This window comes from Pongo pygmaeus, chromosome 4 (assembly GCF_028885625.2).
Source record: "Pongo pygmaeus isolate AG05252 chromosome 4, NHGRI_mPonPyg2-v2.0_pri, whole genome shotgun sequence".
Lineage (NCBI taxonomy): Eukaryota > Metazoa > Chordata > Mammalia > Primates > Hominidae > Pongo > Pongo pygmaeus.
The window spans coordinates 70,151,023-70,166,599 of record NC_072377.2 but is presented as its reverse complement, the minus strand read 5'-3'; the positions used below and the strand labels follow the sequence as shown (position 1 = coordinate 70,166,599).

General features: G+C 33.7%; 1 protein-coding gene and 1 long non-coding RNA gene across 3 annotated transcripts in view; one reads left to right on the top strand and one right to left on the bottom strand.

The window, feature by feature from the left end:
- LOC129036421 (uncharacterized) overlaps positions 1-5,476 on the top strand; it is a 51,753-nt gene extending 46,277 nt beyond the window's left edge. Inside the window, exon 4 of the long non-coding RNA XR_008502536.2 lies at positions 5,330-5,476. This is a non-coding gene — a long non-coding RNA (uncharacterized LOC129036421). The remainder of the gene's footprint in view (positions 1-5,329) is intronic.
- Positions 1-15,577, bottom strand: part of CWC27 (CWC27 spliceosome associated cyclophilin) — a 264,667-nt gene that overhangs the window by 195,269 nt on the left and 53,821 nt on the right. The gene's annotated exons all lie outside the window — the stretch shown is intronic.

Sequence of the window (15,577 nt, the reverse complement as noted above, 5' to 3'; positions counted from 1 at the left end):
GACTAATGCTAGATATTAAACCCAGTCACTTTATTGAAATATTTTCTAGTTTCTTCACAAAAAAAGAGAATGAGTTTTGAATCTTCTCATGAGTTTTGGAACCAAATTTGACACTTTAGTAGCCAAAGTAAGCAATGGAGTCACATTAAAAACTTATCAGTCTACAAAAGGTCTGCTTATTTAAAAATTAATTAAAACTATGCAGGCTATTGAAGAGCTTAACATCTTTAACTCCTAATCTCAACAACCAAAAATGTAGTTACATATGATAAAGATAATAAGAATGCCATTTTACACCAAAGGCGTTAGAACTCCTTCTTGAAACAAAAGACCCTCTGATATATCTACTTTTGTGCAAAAAAATAAATTCTTAAATCTAATAGCTGAACTCATTCCAAAAATGCAGAGAGAGCCTCATTTTCTGAGGGTTTCTCATTTGTACCTGGAAAAGACTTGAGCTTGAATGACTTGTGAACCGCAATTACGCACACCCACAAATGTCGTACTGCAGACATGAGTATTTGTTTGTAACATTTGGTGGGTATGAAGTGGCAAGCACAAAAGCCATCCTTTTGAAACTTTTCCTGGTGTATGGAAAATCTTAGTTTCTCATTTATGTAAACCAGTCCTGTAACTCAGATAAATACAACTCTTTGGAACAGAAATATTACCACGTCCTTGCTTTCCTCAGCTAAACTTAGAGCACTCAATGATGGGCACATTTTCTGGGCTCCACCTTCTGCAAACAAATTTAAAAGTACTGAAAAGTAACCAAGGCTTTACATCACAGAGTAACAGATTTAGGAAAGAAGGCTGGAGAAATGTTACAAACAGTACTGTTACTCTGTTGGGTGATTTAAACAGTAAGATTTATTGTCTCCTTCCAGTCTAAATTCTAAACCATGGATTTTGTCAAAGGTTCATACTAACTCACATCAAATTAGGCTTGATGTGAATGAGCCAACTCACTCCTAACCACATACTAAAAGTAGGAAAATGATTTGCCTTTTTGTTTTGTTTTGTTTTAAGGTCACATGCCTGGGACCTCTGCAAACAGTAGTATTATTAAAGGAAAAACTCCATGCAGTTCCGAGAATGATAAAAACATCTCCACAGAGGAGATATTTCTGATTAACAATTGAATGAAAGTAAAAACAGTAAAGTGAAATTTAAAAATAGAACATACCACATAATGCTTTGCAAAGTAACAGGCAATCAGTGCTATTTGTGCCTGACTGCCTTGAGATTAACTTTTCTCTTTCCTGTCCATTGTCTTCTAGAGCCACTAATGAACATTAGGTTACCTCAAAGGTGTGACATTTCTAAGCACTTTGAGGAAAAAGAGGGGCTTCAGCAATATTTAAATTTAATTGTAAACTATTTGCTTAAGGTTCACTAAATGATACTATTATTATCTACAAATGTGAAAAGAATATACTCTCATCTGAGTGGGTGGCTTAAATGTAACTTTACTTATTTGAATATAATATTCAAATACTTGCTAAACTAATTGTGGGATATAATTTATAAACTACTTTATTGCTTCATTAAATATTTTCTTCTTGGGTTAGGTAATTTAATGTCTAATCATTTTATCACCAAAATTAAACTTAGTTTTTAAATCTTTGTTTCAGTTTGATTGCCCACATTTCAACAGTCCCAAGGATTATGATAGGCTCACAAAGAAACGAGAGATATAGAAGCAACACATATCATGACAAGACTCAAGTCCTTTTCCTTAGGCAAAAATACAGTGGTTTCCTTCATGAAAGATATAAAACATGAAGATATAAAACAAAAGTCACCAGAAAAGTCTAATCAATTTTGCTAGAGCCTATAATGACTTAGATGTTCAGGAGAAAAAAATAATTGTTAAAAGAGACTGAGGTTCCATACGGTGAACAAATATCAAAATGATATTTAAGTTATACCAAAAACTTGACCATCAGTTCGTGGCAAATTATTCCTTCTAATAGAAATGAATCTACATTACCTATATTTAGCAAGATCACATCATAGAGAAATATAGAGCTATTTCCACTGCTAATTTACATAATGGAAAGTGGAAAAGTTTGCTGTTTCCACATGCCAAGCCAAAATATATAATTATCTTTGCCAAATGTTCAGCAATCTACAGGGTTTGTATGCATAAGACATCCATAGCCAGGATTACATCTGTTTTATGGACATCCATGTAAAGGGACGTAGGAACACCGACTTAGTCTATAATCCTTTATAAAATGTGACTTGGACTTTTACTTTACATAGAAATATTCATTTATTCAGTAAATTTTTGAAAACTAAAATTTCTAATTCTGATATTAGAACAACTCTCTAAAGACACTATGTTAATGCACAGTGAATAATTTTTGTGGAAATCATCTATTGTTAGAAAACTTTCTTCAGTCTATTATGTGCCTGAAATGGTAGCTTTTTATTCACAAAAATAAATAAAATTATACTTATAAATGTAAAACCCGTAAGAAAAAATATTTTTTTATAAAATTACCCATTTCTGTTTTGTTAATTTGGATTTAAAAGATGTGTTTCTATACTACCAAGAGGTTTCTATACTATGTAAGAGGTTTCTATACTATGCAATCTCCAGAAACCTTCAGTTGTTTTGGCGGTGGGACCCAGGGACACTCCCAGAATTGCAAACTCTTTTCCTGTTCTACAACTGAATCCAAGGACAATCTTTAGAAACAATTCTTGCTTCACCAAATATAAAGCTTGCTTTTGGAGATGGCTCAGGGGAAAGGATTAAGAGCTTAGGTGTACACAGCCTGAAGAAACAGGATAGTATAAGCATTTGAATGGGAAACTTTTGGATCCTAGGTATAGAATACACATGTGTCCTTGGAGTTTACAAAGAAACACTTCAGTTTCAACAGAAACAAACAGAAGAAAGACAAGGAAGGGCAGACATCAGTAAAAATACAGTTAAGATAAATGCTTGGAAATCACTCCACTTTCTTTTTGAATGTGTCACTGTACTGAGCATTACCTTTTGGCCAAACTAACAAGAGTGATTATCATCTACTTTAACTTAGAGTGAAAGGTGTTTCATAGGACTCCAAAAACTAAATTATAAACATGAGGTTAAAACAAAATATGAGGTTATTCCAGATCTCTTGTAGGGACCTAGAAAATTACATCAAAGTTCCCTTAGTTTAAAAAAGAAAGAAAGAAAAAGTTCTCTTTGTGTTTATGATACATAAAAGAATACTAAGGTAGTATGAGGAGACTTAATATCAGAGCTTTACAGAGGAGTTCACTGAAGGTTCAAATCAGAAAAGAGCAGAGTTATGCAGCTGGTTACAAAAATCACAGAAAAAAGCTGTACTTGTTACCTTATTACGCCAACAGATATAATTCAATAAAGGTTGAAAGTTTTTTTTTTCTTAATTTGGTTTTACTTTCTTTAGAATGTATTTGAATATTCATGATATAATGTGATTTCTTTAAAAAAAAAAAGCGAGGCGCGTGACAACTTTTGAGATTGCTTCTATAAAACAATTCACAGCTGATTTTCCCTCCATCTCATGTTTAGTGATACTATACATATTATTTTTGGTAATTCTCATTTACTATTCTAACAGAATAATTTCATCCAGTGTTATTAATGATCAATATAATAAAGTTTCCTGTTGGCCCCAAAAGTATGGTTAGGTACTTTTACTTTCAATCAGAAGTTCTGGCAAATATGTTCAAGAAAGACAGGAGCAATTAAGAGCTTATATGTTCTGAATAAATGATGGGTCTAACTTAAGGAAAGAATAATTTTGATTATATTCAGACACTCAACATTCTCCTCCTACATTGTGTGGCAAAAATGATAACTAGCTTCAGCACAAAGTTCTGGGTGAAGGTCATAGGAAAAAGAAAATCAAAACTATTTGGGTATGTCCCTGAGTTATCAACTTCCAAATAAATCTAGGTTGCAAAGAATACATGAACTGAAAATAAAAGCCTACATAGAACAATACAAGTGGTTGTTTAACTTCTAAGATTAACCAAGTTGTGCCATCACTTAACACTGAAGTCCAAAACAATCTAACAACCTCTTTATACCACAACAAGTACCTCTCAAGGACATTTAAATCGCTGTAGGAATCATCTCAAAAGCACGCATTGCTCAATAAGAGAATCCAGTTATATACAGATGGTGGCATTTATTCCTCCATCGCTGATATCAAGGAAATTCAAAGTAGGTGCTTTAACCTAAAACAGTATAAACAAAATATAGAAAGAACTGTATCTGAGGATCTTTAGAACTAAACTATGTGTCATTTATCTGGTCTGGTTTAAGCATGAGCTGATTTGAAAGCAGTGAGATGAACCTGAATGGAGTTTTCAAATATCCAGAACCAATGGAATACATACATAAATCTGTGTGTGGGGTTATGTGTGTATAATACAAAATAATTTGGAAATATGTGGGCTTACCATCTACTAGTTACTGTTCTAAGAGCTTTACATATTTTAAATCATGTAACCTCACACAAATCCTATAATGTAATACTATTATAAGTTCACTTTACAAATGAGAAACTGAGGTTACAACTTGCTCTAGATCTCTAGATTTCATAGCTAGGCAGAGCCAGATTTGTTTGGTTCTAGAGTCTGTGCTCTATGCTCTTAAGCCACTATATAAGCAGTTCATAAGTACGGTTCGTGGACCCTGGGAAACTCTGAAATCATTTCAAGAGCATCTATGAGGTAAATAGTATTTTAATAATATTAAATGTGATTTGCTTTTTCACTGTTTTGACATTTGTACTGAGGGTACAACTGCTGCATGAGTCAAAGTGGTGTAGCAAAGTCTAAAAGTCACTGTATTTGTCTCTGTCAGGTACTCACAGTAGTTTTTTAAAAATGCCAGTTTCATTTAATATCCTTGATGAAGCAGTAAAAAAAATATTAATTTTATGAAGTTCCAACTTGAATACAGTATTATGTGTTATGGAACAGAAGTATGCACAAAGCACTTCTACTGCAGACATAAGTATGATAGTTGTTTTGAAGAAAAACACTTGTGCAAATATATGAATTGTGAGCTAAAACTGTCTGGTTTTATGGTATACTCAATATTTGAAAGAAAAACTGGCAAACTTTGTTATTCTAATCTGGAAACAAAGTGAACTTCTCATTTCAAAAAAAAAAAAAAAGACAAACTATTAGTAGACAATAATAAAATTTGAGCTTTCAAGCAAAAGTTGGAATTTTAGAAAACTCAAAACCACTACCATGGAATTACCCAAACACTGAAAGATGTTTTTGAAAACAAGGGATGACATTAACAAATGTGATTTTTTGGATATTACAGAACAAGATGTATCAACATTTGGAAGATCTGCATAACTTGATGGATCAATGCTTTCCACATGACTAATGCACAATATTACAAAATCACACATGGGTAAAAGATTCATTTAAAGTGCAAAATAAACCAATGGATTTTAATGTACAAGAGACTAGGAAGGGTTTATTTATTTGGTTTTAGATTTTACATTGCATGCAACTTATAAGAAATTACTACTTGTTGAGTTTTGGTTAAGTATTAAAAAAAGAATAACCACAAATATATGTGCTATTAAATACTCCTCCTTTCTCATATTATATATCTATGTAAAGCCAGATTTGCCTTCTACAGTTTGACCAAGACAACATAGTACATGCAACAGAGTGAATAAAGAGGCAGATATAGGAATCTAGCTGCCTTCTATTAAACCAGTTATTAGTTATAAAAATGTAAAATAAAACCACTCAATTTTTTTGGCAAAACGGTTATTTTTTTCTAAAATGTATGTTATTTATGTGAAGATTTAATGGAGTTTATTATTAGTTTTCCTTTCCGACTTTTATTTTAGGTTCAAGGGGTACATGAGCAGGTTTGTTACATGAGTCAATTGTGTGTCACAGGGGTTTGGTGTATAGATAATTTTGTCACCCAGGTAATCAACATAAAACCTTATAGGTAATTTTTCAAATGTTTTTAAAACTTAAAAATTTAAAATTTAAAAATTTAAAATTTTTAAAATTTGTTTTAATTTCTAATAAAGTAAATATATATATATATCTCAAATAAATAAAAGCCTTTTGGAGTCCTCAATAATTTTTAAGATTGTAAAGGGTCCTGAGGCCAAAAAGTTTGAAAATGCTGAATAAAACTACACTCTCTTTTACAAGTGTGAGTGAGTGTGTATATATACGTACGGTGGTGGAGGAGAGGGGAGGAAAGTAGGGATTTTCAACTTCCCTAAGGGGAGGAAAATGTACTAACCAGCAAACATGAAAATTATCTTAGCAATTATAATTCTATAATTCAAGAAATTGTCATTCAACATTTTGAAAAATGGCATTTTCACTAAGCAGAAAATAGAAATAATAAGCTAGAAAACTATCAGAGGTCTGATGAGGAGTAAACCTGTTTGAGCACTACTGAATGTCTAAAGTACACAAAATCAAATGTGTAGCTCAAAAATAAACCATATTTGTAATGTAAGGCAATTACTGATATAAGCATAACATAATATAATAGACAACATATTCAAATCCTTGAAGAACCAGCTGAGACACATCATTTTTAAGTGTGCCCTAATCACACATCAGATGCTCAATAAATGTATAGCAAAGACTTAGAACCAACCCAAATGTCCATCAATGATAGACTGGACTAAGAAAATGTGGCACATATACACCATGGAATACTATGTAGCCATAAAAAAGGATGAGTTCATGTGTCTGTTGGCTGCATAAATGTCTTCTCTGAGAAGTGTCTGTGCATATCCTTTGCCCACTTTTTGATGGGGTTGTTTGATTTTTTCTTGTAAATTTGTTTAAGTTCTTTGTAGATTCTGGATATTAGCCCTTTGTCAGATAGGTAGATTGTAAAAATTTTCTCCCATTCTGTAGGTGGCCTGTTCATTCTGATGGTAGTTTCTTTTGCTGTGCAGAGGCTCTTTAGTTTAATTAGATCCCATTTGTCAATTTTGGCTTTTGTTGCCATTGCTTTCGGTGTTTTAGTCATGAAGTCCTTGCCCATGCCTGTGTCGTGAATGGGGTTGTCTAGGTTTTCTTCTAGGGGTTTTATGGTTTTAGGTCTAATATTTAAGTCTTTAATCCATCTTGAATTAATTTTTGTATAAGATGTAAAGAAGGAATCCAGTTTCAGCTTTCTACATATGGCTAGCCAGTTTTCCCAGCACCATTTATTAAATAGGGAATCCTTTCCCCATTTCTTGTTTTTGTCGTTTGTCAGACTATCAAAAGGATAGAAAACCAAATACTGCATGTTCTCACTCATAGGTGGGAATTGAACAATGAGAATACTTGGACACAGGGTAGGGAACATCACACACAGGGGCCTGTCATGGGGGGCGGGGGGAGGGATAGCATTAGGAGATATACCTAATGTAAATGACGAGTTAACAGGTGCAGCACACCAACACGGCACATGTATACATATGTAACAAACCTGCACGTTGTGCACATGTACCCTAGAACTTAAAGTATAATTAAAAAAAAAAAAAAGAATGGAAAAGAAAAGAAAAAAAATGGCACAGCAAAAAAAAAAAAAAAAAAAAAAAAAAAAGATGAGTTCATGTCCTTTGCAGGGACATGGATGAACCTGGAAACCATCATTCTCAGCAAACTAACACAAGAACAGAAAACCAAACACAGCATGTTCTCACTTTTAAGTGGGAGTTGAACAATGATAACACATGGACACAGGGAGGGGAACATCACACAGTGGGGCCTGTCGGGAGGTGGGTGGCTAGGGGAGGGATAGCATTAGAAGAAATACCTAATGTAGGTGACGGGTTGATGGGTGCAGCAAACCACCATGGCATGTGTATACCTATGTAACAAACCTGCATGTTCTGCACATGTATCCCAGAACTTAAAGTATAGTTAAAAAAAAAAAAAAAAAGTGAATAAAAGTATTAAAGTGATTTTCCTGCCTCAGATTTGCCATTGAAGTTATGTCAGCATATATTCAGCAATTAAGTATATGAGGCCTTCTGTGTAGTTCTAATGGTATTCCATGTATTTTACATATATACACACATTTGTATATATATACAAATATAAGTTACATATTTCTTTCTCGATACCTGTTTTTTTCCTAGTAGAGTTCTAACAGATCCCAAATTAAATTTTTCAAATTGGGGAAAAATTAACATCAATTGTAGACTGTTTCTGGAGGAAAATTTTACTTAAATTCTAAATAACATACAAATAAAATTACAAACATGATCCATTCATAAGTTGAGTCAGTACTGACATTAAGCCATTAATTCTAAAATTGGAAATTGACTGAATTTCCTGGACCTAACAAATAATCTCACAAGAAAAAGAATAAAACACATGATTCATAAAAGGTAGAAGTTAGGCTTGTTTTTAGAAAATTCAAATCATGAAAAATCATTTTATAAGAAATGACATTAGCAATCTAAGTATCCTGTTATAATATAATCTGGTTCAAATAAATACAGAAATATTAAAAATCACATTTTCATTTTGTACATTGATATTATCATTTGCATGATCACAGATTCAACATTCACTCATTCCATTAAATAAACGGTTGAATATTTACCATATATCACATACCACAGATGGCTGTGATCAGCTTCTCTAGGTGGCTTCTTGCCCTTTTGCTTGCATGTACTATTTTGATTAACTATTTTATGGGTAGGGGGAAATAATGTGAATATAGTAACTGTTTCTGAATTTGACGTGTTATAAACTGGTGAGTGGCCTGGGAACTTTCAGAGGAAAGTTTTACCTGTACAGGTAAAACTAAGCCAGATTTACATTCAGACTCAGATGACCTAGGTTGTCAGTAACAAAATAATCTTGAACAAGTCACTTATCTTCTATTCATAAAAGCTTTATTTGTAATTAATAAGGAAACTGGGTACTATGCTCTGAATGTTTACAATCTCTCTTGGGCCTCTTTTATAAGGGCACTAATCCTACTTATAAAAGAGGCCCAAGAGAGGTCTCAAGCCCCTTCTGCCATTTGAGGATGCAGGAAAAGACAGCTGCCTATGAACAAGGAAGTGAGCACTCACTAGACATCAAATCTGCCAGTGCCTGAATACTGGACTTCTCAGCCTCCAGAACTGTGAGAAAAAAAAAAATTTAGCTATTTATAAGCCAGCCGGACTATGGTATTTTGTTATAGGAGCCCAAATGGACTAAGACACTGGGAGACAGTTAATATGGTTCTTTCAACTTTCAACTTCCATAATTCTATTTAGGTGCTGTAAACATTTGGCATAGGAAGATTAAGTGGGACAGAGGATTAAGTGCTACTTAATAGGAAAACAATGGTAGTATAAATGACTCATCTTAGCTACTTTAAAAATGCCTAATACATTTTTCTTAAATTAAAAATGTTACATAGTAAAATGAACAGCATTCAGAAAGAATCACCTGAAAAATTCTGAAAATTATTAGAGAATACATAGTCCCCCTGCCTTATCCAAGAGGGATACATTCCAAGACTCCCAGTGGATAAAACTGTGGAAACCATGCATAGTATGAAACCCCATATATACTATGTTTTTCAATTTGATACCAAGATGGCTACTACTAAGTGACTACCAGGCAGCTAGCATATAAAGTGTGGATACATTGCACAAAGGAATGATTCATATCTTGGGCAGCACAAAGCAGGACGGTGTAAGATTTCATCACACTACTCAGAATGGCATGCAATTTAAAACTTATGAATTATATATTTCTGGAATTTTCCATTTAATATTTCTGGACTGTGGGCAACCAAAACTACGGAAAGCAAAACCATGGATAAAGGTGGACTATTGTGTCCTTAATAAGTATGTAGTATCTTGAAAACAGAAAAAGAGAATATGATATAATTTAAATAGCTACAATTTATTAAATGCCTACTAATTCATATTAGCATTACAACAATCTGGTAAAATAGCTATTTTTATTTCTGTTTTAAAATAAGGAAACTGAGGATCAGAGATTAAATAGTCAGGCAAAGATACTAAGTTAAAAAGTGGTACAGCTGGTATTCCAACCTGGATGTGTTTAACTCCAAAGCAATACTCCTTCCTCTATAAAAACGTAGTATTCCTGATTCCTACAAACAAGTCCTTTTTTTATAGTCAAGTTTCAATTGCTAATGGTAATGGGAAAAGGAACAACATGAAAAAATAAAACTCACACAAACATGGTATAAAAGCTTATGACATGGAATAAATTCCAGTACGATGAGTTCTGAGGCTAGGTAAGATACTGGGTCAGATGGTTCTAGGTACCTTCCAAATCTCAAATGTGAATAATATTCTCAATTCATCGAAACTTAAACAGATTATCTACTCCATTTTCCTACTCATTAGAGAAATTTACAATTTTGTGTTAAATGAATTGTAAATTAAATACAAATATCAAGTATGTTATTTAGAGGATTGGGGGAATCTTCTAAGGAAGGGATGAGAAGACCTGCTATGTTAACTTTCTATTTTCTTTCAATGCGCTTGTTTAAAAGAAAAAGACATTGAAAATTCAAAAGGCAATTTTAACCTAGGTTACTACAATTTGCTTAAAAGTGGGAAAAAATTGTTCCAGAGAAGAATATGCTGATTTGCTTTTTCATTTCCATTTACTTTTTCTTTTCTTAGGGTGAGACAACAAAATTGCCACACACATACACACACAATGCTCTGAAGAAAATTAAGGAGGACACGTCCAAGAAAATTTACCAACTAAAAATTTATCTTGGATAATGAAAAGGAAACTAAGATTTCTAAGTATTATACAGGATAAAACTGAAAGCAGAAGACATGAAACTAACAGTTGTATTACATTGTGATCTTAGCAAAAAAAAAAAAAACCGAAGTTAAAAATTACTACTAACTTATTAACCAAAATAATTAGTGAATTATAAAGTCGGAACTTACTACTTGTCCTTTAGTTTATCAAGAAGGCAATCCTGTCAAAAAAAAAAAACTGATTCATCAAGGAAATTTGCAAGTTTCTAGGTATAATCTAAACATTAACATGCAAGTCTAAAGTGCCATCAAAAATATTGGGGGCATTTAGAGGACATTCCAAACAACCACAGCAGAACACACATTCTTTTCAAGTGTACATGGAACATACACCAAGATTCACTATATGCTGGGACAAAAAACAAGTCTCAATAAATGTCAAATAACTGAAATCATACAGAATATGTCCTCTGACCACAATGATACTAATGTAGACATCAGTAACAAAAAAAATTTGAGAAATTCCCAAATATTTAGAAATTAAACAGCACACTTCTAAATAACCCACAGGTCAAAGAAAAAGTCACAAGAGAAATTAGGAAACATTTTGAGCTGAATGAAAATGAGAACCCAATTTTGTCAGTCCAGGTTCAACCAGAGAAACAGAACCAGTAGAAGACAGATAAATAGATAATTGATGGATGGATAGATAGATAGATAGATAGATTGATTGATAGATTTATTACAAAGAATTAGCTTATACAATTGTGGGAGCTGCCTAGGCAGATCTGAAATCTGTAGAGCAAGCAAGCTATCAGGAAGGGCATGCTGGAACTTTTGGGCATGAACTGAAGCTACTATTCACTGACGAAATTTATTCTTTTTCGGGGAAGTCTGAGCTCTGCTCTTTGGACTTTCAAATGATTGAACCAGGTCCCTAGATTATCTGTGATAATCTGCTTTACCTAAAGTCACTGATTATAGATGTTAATCACAACTACAACATAACTTCATACCAACACCTAGATTAGTTTTTGATGGAATAACTGGAGTCCATCACCCCTCCAAGCTGACTTACAAAACCAACCATCCTAACAACATAACAAAATTGGTGAGATGCAGACAAAGCAGTGCTGAGAGGGAACTTTCAAGTTTTAAATGCATGTATCAGAAAATAAGAGGGGTTCAGAATCAATCATCTAAACTTCCATCTTTAAAAGCTAAAAAACAAAACCCCAAAACAGACAAGAAGAAAAAGCGGAAGAGCAGAAGGAGCAAATTAAATAAGTAGAAAAAAAGAAGTTGGAGAACTACATGATTTCAAGCCATACTAATACAGATCATGCAAATATATATATCAAGGACTTTTAATAATATAGGAAACTTGCCAATGTGGTAAATTCTTAGTTCCAACCTCTCCCTGCTTACCACATTCCAGATATAACTTTCACAGAAGTTGAGACCTAGATGCACCCTTAAAGGTAGCAGGTAGTTCAATTCTTTCATTTTTAAGAAAACACCAAATGTCAAATAGTTGGGGAAGAGATATGCAAAACTATAAGCATGGTTTCCAAACTCCCTCCCAGAGCTCTTTCCATTGCAACATACGGTCTCCAAGTTGCCCTATATGTTACTAAAAATTTGACACACCTGATTTACTGTGCTGTAGCTTTTGGGAAAACATGCCATTATACCTACTTGCTCATTTTCTTTTACTTCTTAAATGTATCCACAGGCTACCTCGAGAGGCACCTTTCTGTGGATTAGAAAAGAACACTTCCTGGCCGGGCGCGGTGGCTCACGCCTGTAATCCCAGCACTCTGGGAGGCCGAGGCGGGCGGATCACAAGGTCAGGAGATCGAGACCATCCTGGCTAATGCGGTAAAACCCCGCCTCTACTAAAAATACAAAAAATTAGCTGGGCATGGTGGTACGTGCCTGTAGTCCCAGCTACTCGGGAGGCTGAGGCAGGAGACTCTCTTGAACCTGGGAGGCAGAGGTTGCAGTGAGCCGAGGTCGCACCACTGCACTCCAGCCGGGGCGACAGAGTGAGACTCCATCTCAAAAAAAAAAAAGAAAAGAAAAGAACACTTCCCCTGGGGGGGTGCCTTCTAGAGGAAAAAAACAAAACCCCACAAAACTTTTCTAGACTGAAGGATTAGAAGAAGGTACCCTTAGGACTGACATAGCCTCGCACCAGTGCAGAAGGCTTGGTGAGTAGAGCCCCAGCTAGATTTCAGCCCATACTCACATTCCATAACTAAGCTTCCCTTTTCAGGTCACAATATGCACAACCATCTTTAGTAGTCCACTTACTAATCATTCACCATCTTGCTGAATGCAGAAAATCAAGTAATGTTAGTCCATAAAAATATTCCATTCATAAATGAATCACATACAGAAAAAAATCTTCTAAAACAATATCTTAAAACTCTTAAGCTGTATCTTAAAACTCTTGGCATAACAAAGTTCTAATATTGTAAATACTCTAGTAAAATAACAATATTAAAAGAGGAAGACTTTATTAACTATGCTTTCTTTTAAAGAGTGACATTTTATGTTTGTTTTCTTTAGTAAGATTTGAAGTGTTTCTATAAGTGCTATATTTAAAAAACACATAGATGGAAAAAATAAAGCAAGATGTTTTCCTAAGCAATAAATGTCATTGGGTTTTCAGCAAGGACATTTATGTTTCTAAAATAAAACACTTGCATACAGTAGCTAGATAAAGTTAGAACTTTATCTTTTAAATTTGTTTCCTTCAGTGAACATATCTATAATCACATTGGTAGACACGTTATTTTTGTTCTATGAAGTTGTTAAAAAGTTTTTATTATAAACAGGATGTTCTCAAATATAATGCTTTCATTTTTTATAAACATTCAAAATTAAACAAAAGAAATAAAAATAATTAACAATTTTAATAAAATACAATTAGCAAACATTATCTTAAAAGAGACCATTCTTTTCACTAGCAAAATTACTCTTATATCCTACTTACTCCAGTTTGAGTTCTGGCTGGTTGGCAGCATAAACCTGCCTTAAAACGCACCTTCAGGAAAATTCTATTTAACCTCACTTGACTTAACATTTTACAGAGATTCCCTATGTATTTAGAGTGCTCAGTCTGTTTATACCATTTGGTACTTTTTAATGTATTACTTTCTTAATTTCATATGCTCATGTTTTACAGAGCATGAGTTAGGCAGTAATTGCATCTGATGCCAAGTCATTCTCTGTATCCAACAGAGGGATGTAGGAGGTGGGAGAACCAGGATGCTTATGAAGGATAATAGCTACTAATTTTGTAGGTAGGCTTGTCTTGTTTCCTTATCCCTATAGACCGGCTTCATCAATTCTACTTCGTTGGAACTACACCCTTTAAATACAGTCGCTTAAAAAATACTACTCTGGTTGCCATATAGGCTTAATAACTATTGTCAATTACCTGACAAATTAATTTTTAATTTTACTTTGAAATACGCCATGGTTGGAGGAGAGTATCAGACAATGAGCTGCTCTATGGTTGTTAAATGACAGAACTGGACTGTGTGGTATCAATGGTACTTTAAACTTTATCACCACAGGCCATCAATGGCATCATGTTTTAAAAGTGGTCTCACGTACATATTTCATTTGACCTTATCAAAACACTACTGAAATAGGAAGGGCAGGTATTGATTGCATTTTACTGATGAGGAAGCAGGAGATTCAGAAAAATTGGTTTACTCAGATCTCATTTCTAGCAAACAATGTTGGCATCAGAACCTAAATCTTCATATATCACAGTTGTCATTAAATTTGAGTGACATTTGTTATTCAAATAAATTCTAGCCTAGTGCTAGAAATAAAATTTGTTTTCATCGTGCTCCTATGTAAATTCATTCTTCTCACTAAACCATTACCTCATTTACTGTAGTGATTTGATATTCATTTTCAAATTATAAAAAGTAAAATAATAATCTAAAATAGTAATCTTACCAAACCTTCCTACTCATATTACTTTTTTCCAAAAATGCAGAAATTCAATATTAATCCAGCCTTGAATCCTTCAAGTTGATTTACTCTAGTGTTAAAAAAATTAATCTATTAATATGTTCATCTGTACACTTGAATTAACACACAAATAAAGCAAAATGAGTTATATTTACAGTTTATTATACAGGAAGGTAAATCATTATCTGGTTCCAACCTATCTTTTCCACCTTTATTTCCAACTATATTCTCTCCTCTGGTCACAATAGATTATTCCTCAAATACACCCTGTACTTTTCTCAGTTTCCTCTTCTGGAAATTCCCTTCCCCACCCATTTCCTCTTATTCAAACTCTACCCCTTCTTCAAGGCCTAAAATTAATGCTACTTGCATACATGCAAACTTCCTAATCCATAAATTCAAAATTAATCTCTCTGTGTTCCATGAAGCTACTGTACTTTCTCTAATCTTGTGTTTTATATAGATTTCTTTGTATACAGACAGCTAACTATCTGGCTCAGCTGAGAGCTTTATGCCACTTGGATATTGTAGATGTCTGAAAAACTGTTTGATGGATGCAAATTACCTATCAAACAGAACACTGCTTTAAGGTTTTCATCATGTCATGCCTGTCTCCTCAATCTCTAACCTTGGCTCCTCCCAATTTATTTTCCATGTTACTATTATACAATGGTGATCTCCCAAAAATAAACCCTAATCATGTCACTTTCCAATTTTAAATCTTTGTATTGTTTTCTACCATCTAAAGGACAGAGTCCATTTCCAAATATGCCATACAAGGCCCGTCATGACCTGGCCCCAGTCTATTTTTCTAACACTTTCTACCA